We start from the raw sequence: 24,214 nt of genomic DNA on the forward strand, positions 1-24,214 counted from the left end.
ACTAATGTTCTGGCATTTAATAGTCCAATTATTTTACAGTTTAATGTTTTGTATATTTGTCTTTTTTCTTTTTATAGTTCATCTGAAAACTTGGTGAAAATTTTTTTATCAATTACAAAGCTGAAGTCCTTCTTACCAAAGCCAAGGGCATTAATCCTAAGCACTGTGGAAGACTGACAAAAGATTTCCTTAGGGAGTTAAATCTCCTATTCCAACCCCTAAAAGCAAAATGAGAAAACACAGTTCTCTTATTCATAGACTCATTCCTATTTCAAGTTGAAACACCATTTGATTTTAAAAATAAAAAATTGTAGTCACTGTTCTATTTACCAAGGGGAAATACACTAGATTTTAATATACAATGCCCATTTCCTTCTCATGACAATTAAAAGAAAAAGTCCAGAAGTAGTTTTCTTATTTCATAATACTAAACAGTCTGATGTTTTCTGTTCTACATCTCCCTTTTCATCTTTTGAGGTTAAGAAAATCTCACTGAGATACTAATGTCTATTATTTAATGTATTTTAACTTGAAGGAAATTGTTCAGACAATAAGACATTTACAGGTTTTCTCACAGTTTATCTGAATTTATCATTAGTCCAATCTTTATAGCACACATAGCTCCATTTGCACATCTCCGAAGATAACCACAATTTGAGATTATGTGTAACAGGTAACTAAATTTTCTTTCTTTTTTTTTTTGGTAACTAAATTTTCTACATAACAGTCTTTTTGATAATGTTTTATGTAAAGTACTAAAGGGCAATCATATAATCCCCATTTTGTGAAAAATAAGGAGGAAGGAGAGGAAAAGGTGGAAGAGGAGAGGAGGAAAAGATGTTCATGGAGGAGGGTGAGCTACTCCTCTGTAACACACTTAAAATATGTGAAAATATCAACAGTGGCTACAAATCTGGATGGTACCATGGATGATTATTACCTTGTTTTTCTTCATTTTTCCAGATCCCTAGAATTAATATGCATTACTTACAGAGTCAAAGAAAAAGTCTGCTGTTTCCTCACTGAACAAAGCTTTGATCATAAAGGAATTAAACCAATGAATTGTTTTTATGATGCTCAGTTCTAACATTTCTTTTCTGGGACAGAATGATAGTGCATTGTAAATATGAACATTTAAAATTACTGCTCATTTTTTATTCAGTTGCCAGAAAAAACAAGGTTAAATTTGCAATGGGTTTATATAAAGATTTTGCCATATAGACTAGCGTGTTTTCTAGACTTGAGGATTTGATGCACCAGAAAATTAAAGTAACTTTCTGAGTAATAAAGTAATATCAGTACAGGGGGCGGGGATTAGCTCAGTGGTTCTGCACCTGCCTCATAAGCTCAAGGACTTGAGTTCGATCCCCGGTACAAAAAAAAAGTAGCATCAGTACATAGTAAAGGAAGTTCCACAACCACCACCATGCACATCATCATCATCTCATAAAATACGAAACATTCTTCCCCAAATTATTGGAAAATTATATGATAAGTTTTGGTAAAAATGTAATGAATGCTTAAATTAAAAGTATTTTCCCTCATTTTGAACACACTTATCCCATCGATCCTGCCACTTTCAGCAGCAGTTCTGGACGTCCTCTTCCGTGGGTGTCTCTAGTTGGCGCTGTTGTGGCTGCTTTGATGTCCTGAATCAATTCAAAACATTTACTTTTCATGGCCATTCTGACTTCTGGGAAGAGCCTAAAGTCACAGGATGCCAGATCCAGGAACTGAGGTGGATGAGGACACAATAATGCTTTATGAGCCTGCCTTTCTGTGGCTAGCGCTTGGCAACAGCATTCACCCTGTTTTTGGTCACACATGGTAAAGAGACTCAGGAAAAAGAACTTCCAGAACCGCTTCAGAAAGTGTCAAGAATGATGGGCTAAGCGTGTTTGAGACAAGGGGAATATTTGAGGGATATTAATGGTGATGTGTCTTTTACTATAATATTTTTTTAAAACTTAAACATTCACTGTGCATTTTAATCATACTTTATATATTGTTACAGCATAAAAACTATCCTTTGCAAAGAATAATTTTGACATCTTTATCAAAGATGGCCCGGCTGGAGTTTGAGATCTCTGAACGAAGACTTAGTTCTGGTGCTTGCGCAGGAAGAAGTCCCAAGGGCTCATCTTATCTGGCTCCGTACAGACAGGGTACTTAATAATTGGTAGGTGTTTGAGAGGGAAAGGTAAAATCAGTGCTGGTACTGGTTTTGGGGAGAAGTTCTTTTATACTCAATGCTTTTTATATTTATCATAGAGCCTTCTGATAAAAATGTAAACTGTAAGATATTTAAATCTCTATGTAATAAATAACTGATTGTGAGAATAGTTTCTAAAATCTAACATTGTGATGGAGAAATAGCCGGCATCCACCCTCCTTTTGCCACCTCTCCCACTACCATCCTTGTTTGGCTGCCTTCTACCACCTTCTTCAAATTCAGTTTCCTGACTTTGTCCCTTGCCCCACCAAAAGTTGGCTTCCACGTGGCCTCCAAGTGACCCTGTCAAAATGCAAGCTGGATCATGCCATCACTCCATCCAAACCTTCCAAAGGCTTCTCATTTCAGAATGAAAGCTAGAGTCTTCATTTTGTCCCACACAAACCAGTCACATGTGAATGACATATATAGTATGTGCCAGACGCACACTTACACGTTCTTTGTAAAAAGCATGGTTCTTATGGCTACCAACTCCTCTCTTCAGTTGATTCTGAGCTTGAGGGGTGATTGAAAAACACATTGAATGTTTAAATTTTAAAACATTTATCACAGTAAAAGGAACATTACCATTAATTCCTCTCAAAGTACTCTCCTTTATTTCAAACACACTTGTCTATCCCATCATTCTTGCCACTTTCTGAAGCAGTTCTGGAAGTCCTCTTTCCTGAGTGTCTTTACAAGGTGTGACAAATAATATGGGGCATACTGCTGCCGAGTGCTGCCCAATGGACAGGCAGGCTGGTAAAAACAGTATTGTGTCCTCAGCCACCTTACTCACTGGAACTGGCATTGTGCAACTTGTGGCTCTTCCCCAAAGTCAAAATGACCATCAAAGGCAAGCATTTTGAACTGATTCAGGACATCTAGGCGGCCACAACAGCACAATGAAAGACATTGGCAAAAAAGGACTTCCAGAACTGTAGCACGAATGTTGAGATACATGTGTTTGAAGTGAGAGTAAGTACTTTGAGGGAGATTAATGGCAATGTGTCTTTTACCGTAATTATTTTTTTATTTAAACACTATTTTTCAGTCACACTTCATATGTTGGATTGTTTCAAACAACATCCTTTGCCTTTCAGATTACAAAGAAAATCCAGATCCATTGTAGAAAGTATGGAAAACAGGAAAAGTACACCTAAAAATTTTTTTAAATCTTTAATTTTACTGGCTAAAGATTACAGGTATCTATTCCCATATGAAGTCTGGATGCAGATTTGTATTCCACAGTTTTCATTTACTATTTTTCTGTCATCAAATAGCCTCTAAAGACATGACAGCAAATAAATACATGCTAATGACTTAGCTGGGCGGCAAACTGTGGAATCAGTTCATGTCAGGGATTCTGAGATTGTCCGGGCTTCTACAGATGGTACCTAGTTCTCTTTGCTAATGGATACAGACATAAAATAAATAATAACTCCTAATTTCTACAGTGGGGTAGTATGGGCCTGTGGATGGTCCGATTCTGTCGGTGATTGCTAGGATTTGTCGTGAAGACTGCAGGGTAAAGAGCCAGGGCTGCAACAGACACTGACACTGCTTTTTTGTTACTGAAGAATTCTGGTCAGGTCATGATGGCCACAAATCAATCATCAGCAACATTCAGAGTGGATTAAGTGGCACAGAATTCCAACTCTCAGTTACTCTGTTTTGCTGTCAAGCTGTCTCAAGGCAAAAATAATTAGCCTTCTATTAGAACACAGAAGTTAAAAAAGATCCTGGAAACCTCCAGGTCTCATTTGTGCTTTTGTGACTTTTTGGCCAAATAAATCACTTGGTATGAGGAATTTTTCTAACTTGGCAGAGGAGAAGACAAATCAAAACCTATGCCTGATTAAGTTTTAAGTTCCACGGTGCAATAGCTGCCTGGAAAAAAAATTAAGATACCTCTGATTTGAGTAGTTTTCTAGAAGAGAAGTGTGTTTGAGTTAACAAAGCATTTTAGGAAAAGCAAACATACATCCCTCAGGAAAAGAGCAAGACTGGTCCCTTGGGCCAGTGAGCCTGCGCCCCGAATTAGAATTAGTCTGGACCCTGTTGTTAGGACACTGCAGGAAGTAGAGAATTCCCACTTTCATGAGGGAACATTCTGGGGTCCTCTAGGCAAGAAAGAGATGGTAAAGCCAACTGAAGAAGGGTGTTTCCTTTCAGGGAGAGGAGACATTCAGTGCTTGGTGATCGCTCAGATTGTCAATCAAGTGCTATTTGGACTCAACAGATGTACGTATTGAAATCAAATACTCTGCACATTTAATGGCATCAGTAGAAAGTTATGTTGCATGACATCAAATAGAGGTGTTTCTTGCACAATGTCCAGTGAGGTCAATAAGATGAAAAGCGGCTAAGAGCTCCCGAGATTAGTCTTTTTGTTCTGTGAGGTTTTTGGTGTGGCAGTCATTATTTTAACATCAGGATCAAACCTGGTAATTGACCTCAATATGTTCTCAAAGTATGTTTCATACTGAAACCCAGTAGCTCACCCTTCAGTATAATTTTCCTGCCTATTAACAATCTTAAAGAAACATGTTTCCTACACGCAGTTCTTGATAATATTTATAAACCGACATTTATTGAAGACTCTGTGAGGGTCAGGCCCTGTGCTGTGCTCTTTAGATGAATTATCTCTCAATAACAGCCCTACAATAATGGACACAAGACCATCACTGTCTGCATTTTACAGAGAACGTAGAAAAACAAGGTGCAGAGAGTTACGTAACTTGTTGAAACTCTACGTAGCTAATAGGTGAGAACCTGGAAAAAAAAATTAAGACAAGATAAGATTTGAACCCAGGCAGTCTGATTAGCAAACACATATGCCCTTAAAAAGTAACTGCGTTATCAGGGAGCTCCTGATGTTCTGGTGTATGGTCACAAGCAGAGACCACATAGCAAAAACAGAAGCCAAGCTATCTGAATGATAGCTCTATTTTTTCATCAGTATTTGTTGTGGGGGAGGTCCCAATTTTCTACAGGACAGAAGGCTTGAAGTGTCCATGGAACATTTCTTTCTTTTATTAATGCCCATATTTTATAAAAAGCAATAATTTCCATGGCCTCTAAAAACAATTATTGTCATCCATAAAGCACACCAATGATGAAATAGACATTATCAACTGTTTTGCTTAATAGAGAAGTAACAGGAAGCAACTTACTTAGGAAGAGTAGAGCATATAACTATAAATTTAATGACAGTGAGAACATAGTTCTTTCTAGATGTATATCCTTCTGAAAACATAGTCTCTCACACGCAACAATGCTTTGAGAAACAGATTCAGCAACTGACTCTGGAGGGTTCAGGACAAATAAGTCAAATATGAAATGCAGAGGAGGTGACTGGGGGAAGAAAAAAAGAGACAGGTGAAATACTGCTGATTCACTTCATCAGTTCATGCACGCAAGTTATATAATGCTCACAAGCAGATGAGTTTTTCTTACTTAGAAAAGGAAATCTTTTGGTCAGCATCAGCAAAATAGGTGATGAATAGGTTAAAAAGACAAAACAGGTCATCCTGAGACCATGCTTCTGTGGTCAGCCCTGAGAGATTCAAACCAGAGCAAAGGGTGCCGCCAAAGCAAGCACTACTCACTACTGGAAACCCCTCTAAATTTCTAAAACACTGGGTATGTGCTCTTCAAATGTCGATAAAGATTCACCAACAAAATAGCTTTTTCTCAACTGAATTTCCATATCTATAAACTACCTGCAAAATAAAACTGTTTGTGTGACAACCCTTGTTCCGTTTGGCAAAACCAGAAACCTCTTGGTTTCTACTGGAAAATTACCAAATATTAGCTTTACTTAGTTGTCTGTTTGTCAAAGGCACTTCGCTATCTGAAGTGTTTACACACTGCCAGTATTAGTGATGGGCTTGTGCTTCCCAAAGTACCACCAAGAGGCAGGTGGAATCATCCCCATTTTATAGATGACAAACAGAAGCCTAAAGGACATTCTGTTAGCACTGATAAATATTCTTTCAGCTTTTCATGGAAACATACATTATGATTAAATATTGTTTAAAGAGAAGGGGGAGCTACAGTGATGGTTTCCATTTGTATCCCTAAGAGGATGAGGTGCCCTTCAGTCGTTCATTGGCTAAATATTTATTGAGCATTTACTATGTGCTGGGTCCTGTATTTGGCCTATCTGTTCCTACTCTTATGTAGTCCTCTTATGCAGTAATTCAGTGACATAAATAACTATGAATCACCAGTTCATAGCCTTAGTGATGATTCATGAAATGAAGTGGCTTTTGGGGTCATGAACTATGTAAGAAGCTGACCTGGAACTCAAACCTGGTTTCAATCCCCCTTTCCCCCAACCATAAGTCTGTTATAGTGTAGAACTTTAAATATGTTAACCAGTCTTCTTAATGTTTAAGTTGCACTGGATTCCTCTTATTCCAGTGGAACTTAAATTGCTTCCATCCTGATATTTCCCTTGAAAACAGCATCCCTATTGGTTTTATGTAGCCATTTTCTAACTCAACGTAGCCAAGTTTCCAAACATTTAAAGTTGTTTCTTCATGGCTTTCCCTGGCAACTTCTTTGGGTTTTTCAGAGTGCTGGGGTACATGATTTCCTAATCACCACTTCTGAGGATGTGCCAACACTCAGGCTAGTCCAAACGACACTCAATAGGCTGTTACATTCCCCAGGGGCCCCATTAATGGAGAAAGGCCACAATATGCAAACTCCTGGTTTCCATTATGAGCTGTCACCTCCCACCTAGAATCCAAATGCCTGTGACAGGCCCTGGCCACACAGCAGCCACAAGCCCTCTGGGAGACACTCCTTGGTGCCCCATGAAAACACAAGACACAGAACAATCCCTCCTAGTCCCCAGTCTCCAAAGCTACAGCCTGGGTTTGATGGCATTGTAAGGTAGAAAAGATCTCCTTCAGGCTTCCATTCAGCGACATCCAAATGCCAGTCTCTGGCCCAGGACAGGTGCTGAGAGGTCCATGAAAAGTTGGGAAACAGGAAGGGGCTGAAGAAGCCTGTGAGCCCCAGGGGGCTACAGAACTCTTCAGGAAAAAGGGCCGAGGTAGTGGTGCTGGTGGTGGGGGAATAGCATTTATAAATAAATACCTTCTACATGTCACGTGCTCAGAAATGCCGTTTTGCTTAAAGCCAAAGCAGCCTTTCAAAACAGCCATTAATATTTTAAAGGCAGGAAAACTGAGGCTTAAGGAAGCTAGATTCCAGCCTAGGTGACACTCATGAGTCTCTCAAACCTGCCATCTGGAGCTAGGTGTTATGTTAATTCCTATCTGCACGTCTCAAAAAGAAGCCATCTGTCTTCCTCTAAAGCGTTCTTCGTCAGTAGTATAAATATAGCCAAGGTGAGCAAATTTATTGCCCACTTACAACTATATTGCCAAAGAAAAGATGTGTGGATTTCGACTGTTAAAAGTGAAGCACTGTATCAGTGAGTTTCTATACTTGAATATACTTGCACATTGAATTAATTTATATAAATAAAAAATTCCAAGTGTAGAAAATTATACAATACATAATGCAAAATATATATTTCATATGCATGCCTTAAAAAGTCATATTTCAAAACTAATTTATAGCTGAAAGACAGGAATGGTATTATATCTGGGGCACAATTTTTTACCCTCTTTCTCTTCTCTTCTCTCCTCTCTCTCTTAACTCCCCACCCCATTCTTTTAAAATTTAACATCTATTTAATATATTAGGGATCTATGCATGATAAGTATTAAAATAAAAATAAAGAACAGAATGCTACTGAATTAAAAATCTGATTTACTTTTTAACTTCTTGATTATTTCAGATTCTAGAGAATTGTTAAAAATGATCACAAATAATACCTCCTCATAGTGTGTCCATACAATGGAGCACTCTTCAGCAATAAGAGGAATGAACTGTTGACCTAGACAAAAATATGGATGAGTCACAAAATAATTATACTGAAAAAAAGAAGCCAATTAAAAAGGATTGCAGGCAGTGTGGCTCTATTTAAACTCTAGAAAATGCAAACCAATTTATACTGAGCAAAGCAGACCAGTAGTTGGTTGGGGCACAGAGCAGGAGGGAGAGATTGTGAAGGGACACTAGGTAAATTTTAGAAGTGATGGGTATGTTTATTATCTTTTTTGGTACGGGGCATCAAACTCGGGTCCTTGTGCTTGCACAGCAGGCGGCGAAACCACTAAGCTAAATCCCCGGCCCGTATGTTTATTATCTTAATTATGTAATTGTTTCACAAGCATATCCTTATGCTACATTGGACAAATTGGACACTTTACGTATGTGTTCATGATACCTCAGGATAGCTGTTAAAATATCATAAATTGAAATTCAGGGGAAGAAACACAAAGACAAAATTTGAGGCAATGACCTATATGTGTATAAAATTTTGGGTATAGGTTCTAGATTCAGAAAAAAAGATTGCAACCTAATTCTTTAACCTCCTATCTATGTGACTTTGGGCAGTTGTGTGACCTTTCCAAACTTAAGTTCCCTCATTTGTAAAATGGGGGAAATAACGATAATAAGTTCCTGTAAGGGATTTTGCATAGATTTATTAATCTTTGCAGGCCCCCAAGGATTAAATGAGGCCATAAAAGTAGTTAGCATCTAATGTAGCAGTGTAGCCAGCATATAATAATGTTCACCAGACATGATCCTCTATATCAAAGACCCTAAGAACTCCACCAAAAGTCTTCTAGACTTAATAACCAAACTCAGTAAAGTACCTGGATACAAGGTCCACACACAAAAATCAATAGCTTTCCTCTACACGAACAACAGACTCACTGAGAGAGAAATAGGGCAAACAATTCCTTTCACAGTAGCATCCAAAAAACTGAAATACCTAGGAATCAACCTTACAAAAGAAATCAAAGACCTCTTCTCTGAAAACTAAAGCACTTTGAAAAAAGAGATTGAAGGGGATACCAGAAAATGGAAAGACATCCCTTGCTCCTGGATAGGAAGGATCAACATAGTGAAAATGCCCATACTTCCAAAATTGCTATATAGATTCAATGCAATCCCAATTGAAATCCCAGCAGCATACTTCATGGACCTTGAGAAAACAATCCAAAAATTCATTTGGATAAAGAAGAGACCCAGAATAGCAAAAGCAATTCTAGGTAACAGAGACATGGCAGGGGGTATTACAACCCCCAACTTGAAACTATACTACAAAGCTACTATGATAAAAACAGCATGGTACTGGCAAAGAAACAGACCTGAGGACCAGTGGAACAGATCAGAAGATGCAGAAACAACTCCAGACACACTCAGCCACCTCATCTTTGACAAAGGAGCCAAACCCCCTCACTGGAGGAAAGATAGTTTCTTTAATAAATGGTGCTGGAAAAAATGGGTTTCAACTTGCCAAAGACTAAAACTAGACCTATATCTCTCACCATGCACTAAACTAAAATCGAAATGGATTAAAGATCTAAATATAAAAAGAGAAACCCTGAACCGGCTGGAACAGAGGTTAGGTCGAACTCTTGATGACATTGGGGTAGGAAAAGGCTTTATGAACAAAACCTCAGTTGCCCGTGAACTAGCACAAACAATCAACAAGTGGGATCTCTTCTTACTAAAATGCTTCTGCACAGCAAGAGAAACCACCAGCAGCGTGAACAGACAACCCACAATGTGGGAAACAATTTTCACCAGCAGTCCCTCAGACAAAGGTCTACTATCTCGAATCTATAAAGAACTTAAAAAATTCAGAACTCACAAATTTAAAGACCCAATCCAAAACTGGGCATCTGAAATGAACAGACATTTCTCAGACAAAGAAGTAGAAATGGCAAATAAACATATGAAAAAATGTTCAACATCACTGGCCATTAGAGAGATGCAAATGAAAACAAGGATGAGATTCCACCTCACCCCAGAAAGAATGGCTGCTATCAAGAAATCAACCAATAACAAAGGCTGGTGGGGCTGTGGGGAAAGAGGAACACTGCTCCACTGCTAGTGGGAGTATAGACTGGTGCGACCACTGTGGAAATCAGTATGGAGATACCTCAAAGAACTAGGACTGGAAGTCCCATTTGACTCAGCTATTCCCCTGCTGGGTATCTTCCCCAAAGAATTAAAAGAATAATACCACAGTTATATATGTGCACCCATGTTCATAGTAGCACAATTTGTAACAGCCCAAATGACCATCTACTGGGGACTGGATCAAGAAAATGTGGTTTTTAAATAAAATGGAGTACTACTCAGCCATCAAAAATGAGAAATTAGAGAAATTTATTGCTAAATGAATGCACATTGAGGCGATACTCTTAAGTGAAATAAATAGGACACACATGTAAATACTGAAGTTTCTCTAGCGTGAGAAACTGAAAGTGTAAATAAGGACTAAAAGGTTTAGTAGATAACGTGAAATAGGAAGAAAGGGGGCAAAGGAGAAGTGGGAGGGGTAGGGGAAAGGAAAGAAGGGAATGGAATTAATATGAGAAAATAAAAAAGGAAACAAAGTCTTTGCAAATAGGGAGGGATGGAGGGGTTGAAGGGAAGGCAGGGGAAGGGGGAAAAAATAAGAACCAAGAGAGTATGTAAAGGTGCATATTTCCAATGATGAATGTCATTATATTGTACACCTAAAATGTACCAATAAAAGGATATACAAAAAAAATGACGTTCACCACTGTTCTAAGATACATGCATACATCTGAATTTGTATGGATATATGCTTGTGCATGTGAACTTTTACTTAAATATATAATGTAGTGCAGTCCTACATAGTATAGGATGCTGGTGAAATCAGAAGACACACAAATCAATCTACGAAAAAGGTATTTTTATTATTACTGTAATTTCTTTCCAAAAAGTCTTATTTTGTCAGCTATGCAAGGGACCATTATCACCCCCATTTTCTGCAGCTAAGAAAACAGAAGAATTGGTTTAACAGATTCAGGAATCATTTTACTTTCCAGGGAGATGCAAGAAGCCAGTTAGACACCAGTAGCCAAATTTATTTTTTATTGTTATGTGGAAGAGTGATTAAATAGGCTAAGGATAAAATTTAGAAAGTGGGGCTGGGGATTTAGCTCAGTGGCTTCACCGCCTGCTGGACAAGTGCAAGGATCCAAGTTCAATCATGGGTACCAAAAAAAAAAAAAAAATTTAGAAAGTGTACCAATACCAAGTTGGAGTTTCAGCAAAAGGCCCAGGGAAACTGTATGGAGGAAAAAAATACACAAATCTACGTAGCGGAAATTTCTTATTTTTTAAGTGTAGAAGTTCTCCCAAGAGCAGCAGAGAATGTTGTATAAATGTGACTGGTTTTCTATATAAAGAAAGTGATTCATGTGAAGAAAATGCTTTTCTACATACTGTTGATACATCTCTCCTTTCTGCTCAGCCACCAGAAGCAAGAGGTTCCCCAGGAGTCTATGGCAGATCAGACCTGATGCTTAAAATACACTGTTTCTGAAGAAAGCTGTGGTTTGAGCAAAGGTGTGATACACAGGAAGCTGCTCTTACAATTTGGTCTGGGCCACATTTGTTTTACAATTTAGGTGTCCGTGTAGACTTCATTTGTCAAACTGAATTGTGTTAGAAACAAGGAAATAATTGCCAGTGAAAGTAATGAAAAGCTCAAGCCTCAAGTGTTGTGGCATGCAGTGCTAAAGTGTTCACAGGACCTCTACAGCTGACCGAGACATGAACCATATAGCTTGAAGTCTTAGCATAACCGTGGTTAAGGAGACTGTATATCAACAGACTGTTCCTTTCTTTAAAAATAAAAATTTCCCTAAAAACAAGTTCTTACCCAACAGATGATATATGCTGCATAAGCATTCATTATTCCTAAGGTCCCATCCTTATCTAAAGTGCTGCTTTTCTAAGATGCCTCTGCGGACAGTGATGTACTCAATACTGTATAGAATGGCAGTGGAAGCAAAATAAATCCAAAGATCAAAAAAAGAAGTATTTCAGCATAGTTTCTCTTACTGTTCTGTTCTCACCTCCTCCATAAAGTTTAACAGGAAGTCACAACTCTCAGTTGCATAACTCTTGTTTTCCACTCTCTGCATATTTTGCAGCTGATTATTTATTAGAAATATGGAGTTGGTTCTGGGGAGAATCCCCTTGCAACACCTCTGATCACAGGTGATGTCACTGCTAGCAAATCAAAGCACTGGGCTCTCCTACCGAAATAATTCACCTGCCGTGGGCCAGGGGTCTCCCAATGGACAAGGATGGAGCTCTGTTTTGAATTCAGTTGAACAGCCACATGGTGGCTGGGTGGGGTGCTGAGAAGCTATCTTCCCACTATCGTCAATGATTCATGTGCTTTGTTTATTCGTGGTAGGTGTGATTACAAAGATAAATTTACTGATTTTTTTTAAAAGATTCTGTATCTTGATTCTTTTTATAATCAAGAAAATACATTAGTTTATAAAAAGAATAAAATTACTTATCTGTCTCCAATTACACAAACACTTTGGAGGGCTTGGTGGATTTAATTTGTGTTGTGTCCTTCACTTTTTCTTCATGACTTTAGGAAGCGGACAGAAAGTATTTTTCTAAGGCCAGTTTGACCTTGAGATTTCATTCCAAACTGAGCAGAAGGAAGGTCTTCCTTTTATGTATTTGCTTTATCCTGAGCCCATATGGATTTTAAAAAGTATTTGCAAAAAATCTCTTTGCCTCTATAGGACTCATGGGAGCAAAAGGGACACTTTGTTCTCGTGGTTGCCGCTGGTTGGCAGCGACATCTCCCAGCTGTGCACAGGACGAGGCTGGCTGGGCTCCCAAGTCCTGCCCGTCCACAGCCTCTGGCCTCACTGATGGCCTAACTAGGACCTCCCTCCTAAGTGGTTTCCTCTTGGCTGGTGGCTGGTGGCCAGGTCTGCTGTGGATACCAGGTTCATAGCGACTTGACCCACGTGTTCAAGAAACTAGATGTGTCTCAGCCGAATCAGAGTGTGGAGTCCCAGGGGGAGAGGGGATTACAGAGAACCAAGGGCGCTGCTAGGCCCTATGATGCCTTCATGCAACTTACAACAGAACCACCAGGGCCGCCTCATGTTGGGACACACAGCTTGTAACAGAGGTGGGGACTGGATTTTCTCACTCACTCGTCCCTCTGCCTGGTTCACTTGTGCAGGACCTACACAGTCAAGCAGGCTCTGGCGCCTTCCAGCGCACTGTTTGGAGAACATCTGCTTTGTGTTTGATGCTATCTTATCGGTTACCCCAAAACTTATGGGCCACTCCTTTTCCGCTGTGTCTCATTTTGTCACTATGGATCTGTGCACAGTTGGATAGACTGCTGCTCCCACTGGAACAAAATCACAACAGCTTATAGCTCCCTATTCCAATGAAGACCCTAGGTAGCATTGCTTATCTTGGGGTCCAGGCTGCTCATGACCTCGGACCAAAGAAACACTGACTTCCTATCAATAAACAAAGAGTGAAGAAGCCCATGGTCAGTTGTGTATCTTCTTGTACACGCCACAATCACATGTATCCACACATATCAATTTGGAGAAGTAGGATCCAAAGATGAGCTGTGATTTTAAGCATTAGCTTCTTTGTTGACTGTTCAAGCAAGGCTCCTTGAAAATGTCAGAAAAGATGATCAGTGATACAGTGTGGCTTAATCCTGCCAGGAGTAAAGGGTTAGTCAAATGGGGCATTCATGTGAAATCATGAAAAAAAAAAATCAAATGCTGTTGAGTCGTCAGAAAAAGTGCATTTGTTTATAACGAACTCTTCTCTTCCCATCAAACATTCAAATAAGGGGCCTGACTGAGCTGGTGGAACACTTGCATTGCTTCCACTGTCTGTGTGAAGTAAGCATCACTCTTGTCTTCCTCCAGTGTGGACACAAGTGCAACGGTTTGATATCACCACACAGTTAGAACTGCGACCCGCTGCCAAATTCGCTAAAGGACTTTGTGACCTACTTCATTCAACCTGGCCTCATGCCTTCATCTTGCTGCTGTGAAATTACTCTGCAAGCAAACATTTAGATAAACAAGAGTCCACTTACTTGTATTAAAAAAAATAGCCTATGAAAAGTTGAGAAATGTTCTTTCAGATTAGAAAGAAGTAACCTTGAGTGACCTAGAAAATACTCTGCTAATGTAATCATTCGGATTTACAATAAGTTAGATGGAATAACGTAATGGATTTACGAAAGTTTTCAAAAACCGTATTGCATCCAAGTTAGACAAAGCTGGTCAATTTGGGGAGTAGGCTATGCTGGTTGTCTCTCTTTGTTAAAGCAGGAAGCCACTTAAGCCTGCCGGAACACTCAGTTCCAGAGTAACTGCTAGCAATGATCTGCATAATTTATGTCCTCTGGTAGATTACACAGATCAGGAGTGCAGGCAGGGGACCCTCAACATCACCAGTGTCCACGGTGAAGGATTTCCTTACTACACACTCCCTGGGGAAATGAATGAATGGAAGTAAATTGATTCAGACTTCTCAGAAATGACAGGAAGCTTGAGGTAAATAGTAAGTAAATCTTTGAGAACCAATCACTTCCACTAGAAAGGCAACTCAAAAATTCCCTTCCTTTTGCAAAGAGTAATGCAATGTCTGTGACATCTACATGTATTTGTTTTGCACTACTTTGGGTTCAAACTTGGCTATACTTTATAATCACCCATACACTTTTTAAAATCTCCCAACTGAAACAGAACATAGGAGGTGCGGGTGCGGAGCATGGCTAACTTTCAGGTACATCTCTAGGGGTCCTAATAACTAACCAATGTGGAGAGCATCGGTCGAGGGGCTTTCTTACCCACCCTAATCTGGTCCTCAGATTCACCTCAGCAGCTCAGTCTGCTATCAAACAGACGTGGTATCAAGGGGTTTAAACCTTTGCCGGGTGGAAAATAAAAAGCAGTCTCATGTCAGCAGAGAAACACTAATTTCTAATTCTTTAAGGGTATTCCGATTTTAAACTTCAGGTTCTAAAGAGTTGCCATTGCTTTTAATTTAGTGCTATCACAAATGTAATTTATTGCAGGATTATTTCCAAGGCTACCCTCGGGCTTTCTTCTTGTACTAAAATGCTACTTCTACAACTTTCATTAGATTATAGCTTTATTACTGTAAGTTGACTCTCATCTATCTAAAGTACTTGCCAGGTGTGATGAAGTGTCAGGATGAGCTGTTCAGACACTAAGGGCTTCGAGAGAGCTGAGGAGGGAGAAATCAATTCGGATTTTCACGGCACCCAGAGTGGAACGTGGACTGGGTGAGGAAAGGGAAACCGAGTCCTGGGCAGAGGGCACAGCAAGAAATGAGCAAGAGGTGATTCTAGGAATGCAAAGCGCTGTGCCCTAAAGACATCAGTACTCATTCATCTAACTCCCAGGCCCGGAGGCCTCTCTTTGCTCTGTGAACTCCCTGGATCCTCCTCTGCTACCCACATTTCCAAACCCACCTCGCTTCTGCTCCACCACTTGGAAGCCAGGGTTCCAAATCTGCATTTTTACCAAGTTCCCCAAGTAGTTTTTATAATGAAACACTAACTGAAGGAGATTAATCTAGCCAAACTGTTCAGCAGGAAGATAGATGGGTCAGAATGTCCCCCAAAGAGAGCCAAATGCAACAAACTAGCGCTTCTGTGGAAATAAATCAGACGTACCACTTACTCATTTATCAAATCGGCAAAGATTAAAACACTTTATACCACTCACTGTTGATGAAGAAAAGAGCTTTTACACACTGCTGGTGGGAATGTGAATTGGTGCCTTACTAGGGGACGAGTTGGCAATTCTTATCAAAAGCCTGAACATTTTTCACACCCTTTGACAGAGCAATTCCACTTGCAGAAATTTATCCCAAGGCTGTGGTTTTAGCCTTGGCAGTTTATCAGAATCAATTGTGAGGCTTTTGTGAATTACAGATTTCTGGGCCTCACACTCTAGAGATTCTAGGAATAAAGTTTCTGAATTTTTTTTTTTTTTGAAAAAGTAAGGTTGTAATTTGGACTTATTTTTTAAAAGTTCAAATAACAGACAAATCAAAACTTGGTGAGAACTCTGTCTTCTACTTCCTCTCCCACTGCTCCTATGGGCAATTACATCAGACATGGGGTTGAGTATTTTTTTTTAACTCAATAATATATATTAGAGTCATCCTTCCATTCAGTTTACAGTCTGTACTGCACGATGGCTTTTGGGTCAAAGATGGTGGTCCCATGAGATTCTCATGGAGCTGAAAAATTTCTATGGTCTAGGGACTTTCTAGCCATCGTGACATCATCATGCAGTGTGGGAATCACGTGTTCATGGTGACTTGGGTGTAAACAAGGCTACTACACTGACTGTCTTAGAGTATTAAACTCACAGTTACATACAGTACATAGTATTTGATAATGGTAATAAGTGACAGTGTATTTATGGCTTATGCATTTACTTTTTATCATTATTTTAGAGTATACTCTTACTTATAAAGAGTTGACTACAAGGTAGTGTGTGTGTTAGGCTGGTATCCCATATTCACTGAAGTCTCTCGTTACATCAAAAGGCCACTTAAGTGACAACTTCTGCTATCTAGATTTGCACAAGAATACTCTAATGTTCCCTCCATGCTAAAATTGCCTACGACCCTGTTGTTAAGTGATACATGAATGGATTGGGATCCATTTAGTTTTGTTTTTGCTTTATTTGGCATTTAATGATGAATTTGTGTTTTCATTCACTCTACATGAGTCATAACCAACTTTGCGTTGATTTACTTGTGTTCCTTACAGAGTAAACTGAAGTATGCAATGTGCAGTAGATTCATCAATGAAAAAGAAGCTTATTTAAAATTATCATAAATTAGTCCCAGAGACAGAAACCAATTTTTTTCCATACGTTGATAGTACTATAACATGTATCTAAAAACTTCATTCACTATGGACATTTAAGGACAGACATTCATTTTTACATTTTCATTATGAATAATGAGACAAAGAACACTCTTGTCTGGCTATCCATTTCCTGTGTGAGAATTTCTCATGGATACATATCTTGACATGGAATTGTTGTGTCATGTTAAACTTGGATACTGCGAATTCTGTACCAAAATGGTTTTACTCAGTGTGGCAGGCATAGCTAACTGTCTACTTCATGGGAGGATGCAGTAAGTTTTGACAGGTAGGTGGTGGCATCCTAACCACAGATTCCTCTTCCTAGCATGCCCTGAATGATATGGAAGCCACACAACTGTTTCCTGCTAACGGGATGCAGAGATGATGTGTCATTTCTAGGCTAAAGAATTTAAGGTGTGGCTATGATTTATGCTCTTTCTCTCCTCTCCCTATCTGTGGAACCATCCTGTGGCCCTTTAGGAACAGGTGAGCCATGCGATATGAGGATCCCAGATGCCTGAATCCTGAGAAGAAAAGCCACCCACATCTACTATAATAACAACAACCACACTATTACATGCACAATAAATAAAATCTCACCTGTTAGAGTAGCTACTGTTGTCCTCATTAACACAGTTTAGACTTCTCAACAATGACTATTAAAAACTGTAATACAATATGTGACTTTGATGCACAGGGTTAAAATCACCATCCTAACAAAATAATCAGAAATATGAATGAAATTCTGACAGTAAGTATGTATACTTCACCTGGTAATATAGGTAAAGAACCAGAGAAAATAACAAATGGGCAATTAAATAAAAATAATGCTGAAAAGAGTTAATGTCACAGGAGAATGCTGACTACATTAATGTATTAAGTTTAGGAAAGAACATTACAAAATAATATTCATTTTAAAATAATATTAGGCTATCTAATGTTTTAGTGATTATCAATCAAAGATAGAGCTACAGATGTTTTTTGCATATCTATGTTTTGTAAGTTTTGTGGGTTTTTTTTTTTTTTTTTTGATACCAGGGATCGAACTTGGGACCTTCTGCTTGCAAGACAGGCGGTGGTATGTTTTATAAGTTTTATTGGATATATATCACATTTATAATAAAAAGCTGTTTAAAAATCAGTAGATATATTTGGCTGCATTAGCAAAAAGACAGAGATAAACCCTCTACTGGGTCAGGATTCATGTGGATTGAAAAGTAATAAATTTACAAGAGTTGCCTACAAGGCTGAGATTCAGACCTATATGTATTTAGCTTTTCAGTACAGCTAAAAACGAGTCACAAATTTGAAAAATTAACAGTCTAAAATCAACAATCTATCTATGCATAGATAGAAATGGATAACTTTTTAAAAAGGTGAAATGTTCTTCCATTCATTGATCAGTTATTTTGCTCACTCAGTGAGGAATGGGAAAATAGGTTTAACTCATAGCAGCAGTCAAAAGGAGGAGTTTCCTGGTGATTGTATTGGTTTGCAAAGGCCAAAGAATCATTCCCCAGAGATTCTGGTAACAGGAAATAGATCAACATGGTTCAGCTGTGGTTTCTAAAAAACCAAAAGTTGGGACACATTAGGGTCCTTTTTTGCACTTTGACTTCTTGCCTATAGATCAGAATACAGGGGGAAGAATGAATGGTGCTAGGTACCAATTATTGCACTTGAAAAGCATACTTTAAGAAATATGTGAGTTTTACATTTCATTGTGCTTATAAAGATAAATATACAATGAAGTTAAATTGGAAGTGGAATTCTCATTTCTAGAGGACTGGCTAAATTATGGCACATCTGTAAGACATGACTTTCCTAGAACACTAAAAACCAATGCTGAGAAAAATTAAAGACTTGTATAAGTGAGAAGATGTTTCATGTTCATAGATTGGGAGACTAAATATTATTAGGATGTCAACTTTTCTCAAAATTATCTCTGGATCATTCAATATAATCTCAATGAAAATTTCATCAAATTTATTAGTGGAAATTGATAAGTTAATTCTAATGCTCAAATGAATGCTGCAAGCATCAAGAAAAGTCAAGATAATTCTGAAGACAGGGAACAAGGTTTTTGAACTTTTATATATCAGGAATTAGTCTAACTCTATGGTAATTAGCTGTATTGGTGTAAGGAAAGACACACGGACTAGCATATTAATAGTCACATAAATACAAGGCATGATTCAAGACAAAAATGGCACTAAAGGCAAAGGGAAGGGATGGTCATTGTAATAAATGGTTCTGGGCCAAGTGGACAATTATCTGGACTGATTAGTTTCAAAGGATCATAGTTGTAAATGTGAAAAGTTAAAACAATAACGGTCCTAGAAGAAAATCTAGAAGAATGTCTATGATATAGGACAAACAAATGACAGTAACCATTTAAAAAATTGAAAAATTAGTTCTCATTAAAATTAGGAACTTTGGTTCATCAAAGACAGCATTTAAAGGAGCCTGAAAAGTAATGGCACAATATAGAAGATGATATTATATACATAAATATATAATTATGTGCACATATATAGACATACATAAAAGGGGTCATTCAGAATATATTAAAAGCTACAAGTCAATAAAACACAAGGATACAAAATAATTTTTAAATGGGCAAAATACTTTAAACAGGCATTTTAAAAAGAGGACATCAAAATAGCCACTAAGTATAAAATTCTGAACTTCATTAATCATCAGGAGAATGTAAATTAAAACTACAGTACAATACCACTGTACACACAGTAAAACAAGTGAAAAAGACCAACAACAGCACATTTTAGTAAGCAGAGGAGTAACAGAATTCTCATACACTTCTGTGGCAGTGTGCATTAGTACAACCCACTGAAAAGTTGCATTTTGGCATCTCCTAAACCCAAACATCTGTAACACTCTACAAACCAACAAGTGTAACTCTGGGAATACGATCAAAAGAAATGAGTTTTCACACCTACTATAAAATACAAACAAGAATGCTCATTATTTGCATTACACATAAGTTTCCACCCACAGAGGGATGAATATATTGTGTTATGCTTTTATAAAGGCATACTAAGCTGTATTTTTGAAAAAGGAAAATACTGATACATACAACAACATGGATAAATCTCATAATGCAAAGTGAAAAAAGATCTAACCCCAGAAAATCATTCTGCAAAATTGCAGTCACATGAATTTCAAGACAACCAAGCAAATCTACACCAATCCAATCAGAAAATTAGTGATACAGTATATATATATATTAAAAAATCATAGAGTTGTACAATCAAGATTTGTGTACCCTACTGTATGCATATATACTATATATCAATAAAAACATTAAAAAAAGTGATATCCTTACTCTGAACATTATGTTAAAATATGACACAACATTAGATCTCAATCTACGTCTCTTTCAGATTGACTGTATAACTCTCCAGTGAAAGCAGAGAGGGCAGTGAAAGAAAGTGTTACCAGTCCTCTCATGCAATTTCCAAGTGAATCTCTAATGATCATTTTGTCATTGTACTGTCTTGTTGAGACAGGAGTTAGGAGTCTATTAGGCAGTAAGGACAGTGGCCCCAAATGGAGTTGGGAAATCCAAAATGGAGTCCACTGAGTCATCACCCTCTAGGGATCTAACAGAAACATCTGCCAGATGTTCTACAGCTGTCGAGGACCTCCCCAGAGCATAACCAGAGCATGATCGAGCAGGCCACTGACTCAAGGGTGCATGGGCCATGCGTGGACACTGCATGAACACTACATAGATTGCACCTAGAAGAGTATGTAGTTTCCTACAGGGGAAAGATCATACTGCTTGCACAGTAGCCCAAGCTTCCTTCTAAATTGCTTAGAAACCCGTAGACAAAGAGCCTTCATGGGTGTCCTACTCAGGATCCCCTTCCATCTAGTGGGAGCTCTACTTCCTTGCCTTTATATCTTTTAAATAAATTTGCTTATACCCTGCCTCCTCCATCTGTGCTTTCATTCTTCCTCACCATAGGACACAACCCTGGTATTCCAGTAACTCACTCTGCTGTGTAACCTTCTGCATTCCTTAAGTCCAAAGAATCGGATCTTCTGGCTCCTGGGAGTCGGTGCTGGTTCAACACCACATCCACCCTCTCTCCCTGTGAAGCTACTTGCTTGTCCCTGTGCTTGTCTTTGGCCTCCTTCACTTCAGTTATTACTTCTCTCTAGAGACAGCCCATTTTCTCTCAGCTACCAGATGCTTAGTGCCTCCCTCCTTCCTCTGAAAGTTTTCCTCAGCTTTCTGCTTCTGTTCTCATCCAGCCTGACCTTCTCTTGTGTGTGCCATATGTTCTAAATACACTGCTTTGCAGAGCCAATTCCTTCCATCCTTAGAAACTGCTGACTCCAGCAGAAAAATCTTAAAATCTAAATTGCTTTTGTGGACTCTGTCTAAACTGCATTTGTAATAATGATGTGATATTTGCCCCATTCGTTAGGAATACTCATTGCAACAAGGCAATATTCATATTTTCAGTGTCAGACACTGAACCCCGCAGTGTGTGGGACTCTACTGAGCACCGGGATTTCAGAGAAAAGTGCACCCGAGGGGCTCAGTTGATGGAAGAGACAGGCAAATACATAGATGTGTTGGGTCCAGCTCTTTCCTGTTAGCTTCCTGCTGCACACCACTTAGAATTCATCAAACTCATCTCGTTATCCCACCTCCTTCCCGACCCCAATCTTCTGTGTATCAACATCTATTTAACAACCAAACCAAAACCCTCAGTTGTCTGGTTTTCACTCTCACACAAGTCAATTCTTTTACCAAATTATCTCACAACTCCAGTGCATATATTTCACTCCCATCGCCACTGCCTAGCTCAGCATCCTGTTTCTTTTTTATTGAATTGTTGCAGTGCCATCCGGATAGGGCTGCATCACCTCTGCTGCTCTAACCACCATGTGCCATGGAAATCAGTCTCTCCTCCTCCCCATCCCACTCCTGGGGAAACTATTTATGGTTCACGGAAAGGAACACAAGAATCTAAAGAGATATGGTGAAATGATTATTAGCTCCAGAAAGCTAATGACATTTAAATTTTTTGCAGCATAAATCCTGACCGACATGAGACATACATTATGAAAGGCAGCTGTGTCGACTTTAAGTTTGATATAGTATCACTTATTTTCCCATTCCCATATCTTTGTACTGCGGCACAGGGCACAGATTAAGTGCCAGAAAATAGGCAGGTTCTTGACACAGGTGCCCATGAAGCTCTTGTTCTTTGGGTATCACCATTGCTCAGTGCCATTCACACCTGACTGTGCGCTTGGGAGCCCACTGAGAGGCTGGCGAGTTCTTGACCAAAGTGGCCAACTGTGGTAAGAGACTGCTGAAGATCTGTCACACACCAAGTCCTTTGACTGGGTCCTCATTACTAGAAGGGAGTAGTGGGGAGAGGCAGGTGTCAGCGGATCAAATGTTTTATCCCCAAGTCACTTCTGGAGAAGGCAGCAGCAAAGGTCCTAAGTGTGCTTAGTAGACTGATGAGAGAACTAGCTTTCCCCCAAGTTGTGAACTTCTTGTTGGTGACTTAAAATGGACTCCTTTGAAGCGATTAATTTGGACCAGGTAAAGGCAGTTGCTCAATGCTTACGACCTACACTTAGATACCTTCTGCTTGATCGTTACTCACTTAAATCACAATTGTGAAGCTAAACAAAAATTAGTTTCTAACTGCTTTGGACTAACTTTGTTTACAATTTCAGTAATTTCTGCTCCCATTTTTATGCTTTTGCTTATTAAACTTGCTTTTACAACAATAGCTTGGAGTAGCTACCCAGTATGCTTTCAAACAGTTTACTTAATAAGATAACAAGTCTTGTGCACTGCCTCCATCTTAGGTTAAGTATCTCTTTGGTCCAGATCATGATGGATTTAGAATAGTGTAGACAGCTTTCTTATGGGTTTTCATGTCCAGGCTGTGGGAAAAACTAATTTTTAAAAAATTATTAAACTGCTAGCAAATTGGCACAGTTCTCCCATTGTTACTATGAAAATCTGCCCACACATTCTTCATAGTCCCCATGATGCTCCAGGTATATGAGGCCAATGGATAGTAAAAATCAATATGGCTCTCAATGTCTTCCTGTCCTCTCCATCAACTGGTATCTTTGTTTCCTTCCTTCTTTCTCAGGGGAGCAGTCGGTCATCCCTCCAGAAGTCTAACTTTTTTCCCACCCATGGGTTAATGCTCTGGGGCTGACAACTGCTCTGTGCATTCCTACTTCTGGCCACTGGGCAGTGGACCCACATGCCCATCAGAGTGTCTGAGTTCCCACATCAGTTGCTGGATAGAGCTTAGGAGGACACATTTCCCAAAAACCAAGTCATGTACTTGACTTTTCATCGTATGAACCATTTAGGCTTTCCCCCTTTGGAAACACAACAGCTAGTTCTTGTGTTAGGAAAAATAAAATAGGTGCTAAAATCAGGAGAGAAGAAACTTTCAGCCTCAGAATTCTCCAATGTTCTTTTCCTACAATAGACGAGTGAATCTGCTTAGAGAGGAAAGCAGTTTCAGATATGTTTTCAATAAAAACATGTATTTATATCACACTTTGGCTTAGAAATCTCTGACAGTTCTCATTGCTTAAGTCCAAGCTGCTTGGTATGGCACTGAAGGTCCTCAACTTCCTTATGAAAAGTGCCCCACTTGCTCAGAGGGGAAGGCATTCTCTTACAGTCCTTTTCTTGCTCTCACTTTTCCCATTATATAAGATTCTCTTTCTCCCTTCCCGTCTTCAGAGAGTACTGAATCTTCCTTTCAGAACCAGCGTGAATGTTTCCAGCTTTGCAAATTATGGCTGCCGTTTCCTCTACCATGGTGCCATGCCATACTACATCATAAATATTTGTTTGTACCTTGCACATTCAAGATTGCAAGCTCTTTAAGAGCTTTGTCTACATCCTCTTCACTTTGCATCTTCAACTGTCAGTATTAGCCTGATGTAAAAGTCAATACATTGGAACCAAAACTCAGCTAATAAATATCTATGGAGTAGCTACCCAGTATGCTGCAAAGCAAATTACATAATCTCTTCTTTTAAGAAATCTAAACTGCCATTTGGAATAAAAACCATGTCCCATTACACACAATGTATTCCATAAGGAAGCCTTAGACTCGGACAAA

General features: G+C 38.9%; 1 protein-coding gene and 1 long non-coding RNA gene across 4 annotated transcripts in view; one reads left to right on the forward strand and one right to left on the reverse strand.

Moving 5' to 3' along the window:
* Stat4 (signal transducer and activator of transcription 4) overlaps positions 1-24,214 on the reverse strand; it is an 81,078-nt gene that overhangs the window by 47,878 nt on the left and 8,986 nt on the right. The window contains exon 2 of one of the 3 annotated variants that reach the window (XM_087202665.1): positions 17,664-17,776. The exons of the other annotated variants lie outside the window; for them this stretch is intronic. The gene's annotated coding sequence lies outside the window, so the exon portion shown is untranslated. The remainder of the gene's footprint in view (positions 1-17,663; positions 17,777-24,214) is intronic. 3 annotated transcript variants of the gene reach the window in all.
* Positions 1,837-4,606, forward strand: LOC110346505 (uncharacterized). Its single transcript, XR_002390597.2, has 3 exons — positions 1,837-1,932; positions 2,015-2,179; positions 4,388-4,606. It is a non-coding gene; the product is annotated as an uncharacterized LOC110346505 (long non-coding RNA).

Source organism: Heterocephalus glaber, unplaced genomic scaffold (assembly GCF_053883595.1).
Source record: "Heterocephalus glaber isolate CG9 unplaced genomic scaffold, H.glaber_assembly_v1.0 deba00001778, whole genome shotgun sequence".
NCBI classification, from domain to species: Eukaryota; Metazoa; Chordata; class Mammalia; order Rodentia; family Bathyergidae; genus Heterocephalus; species Heterocephalus glaber.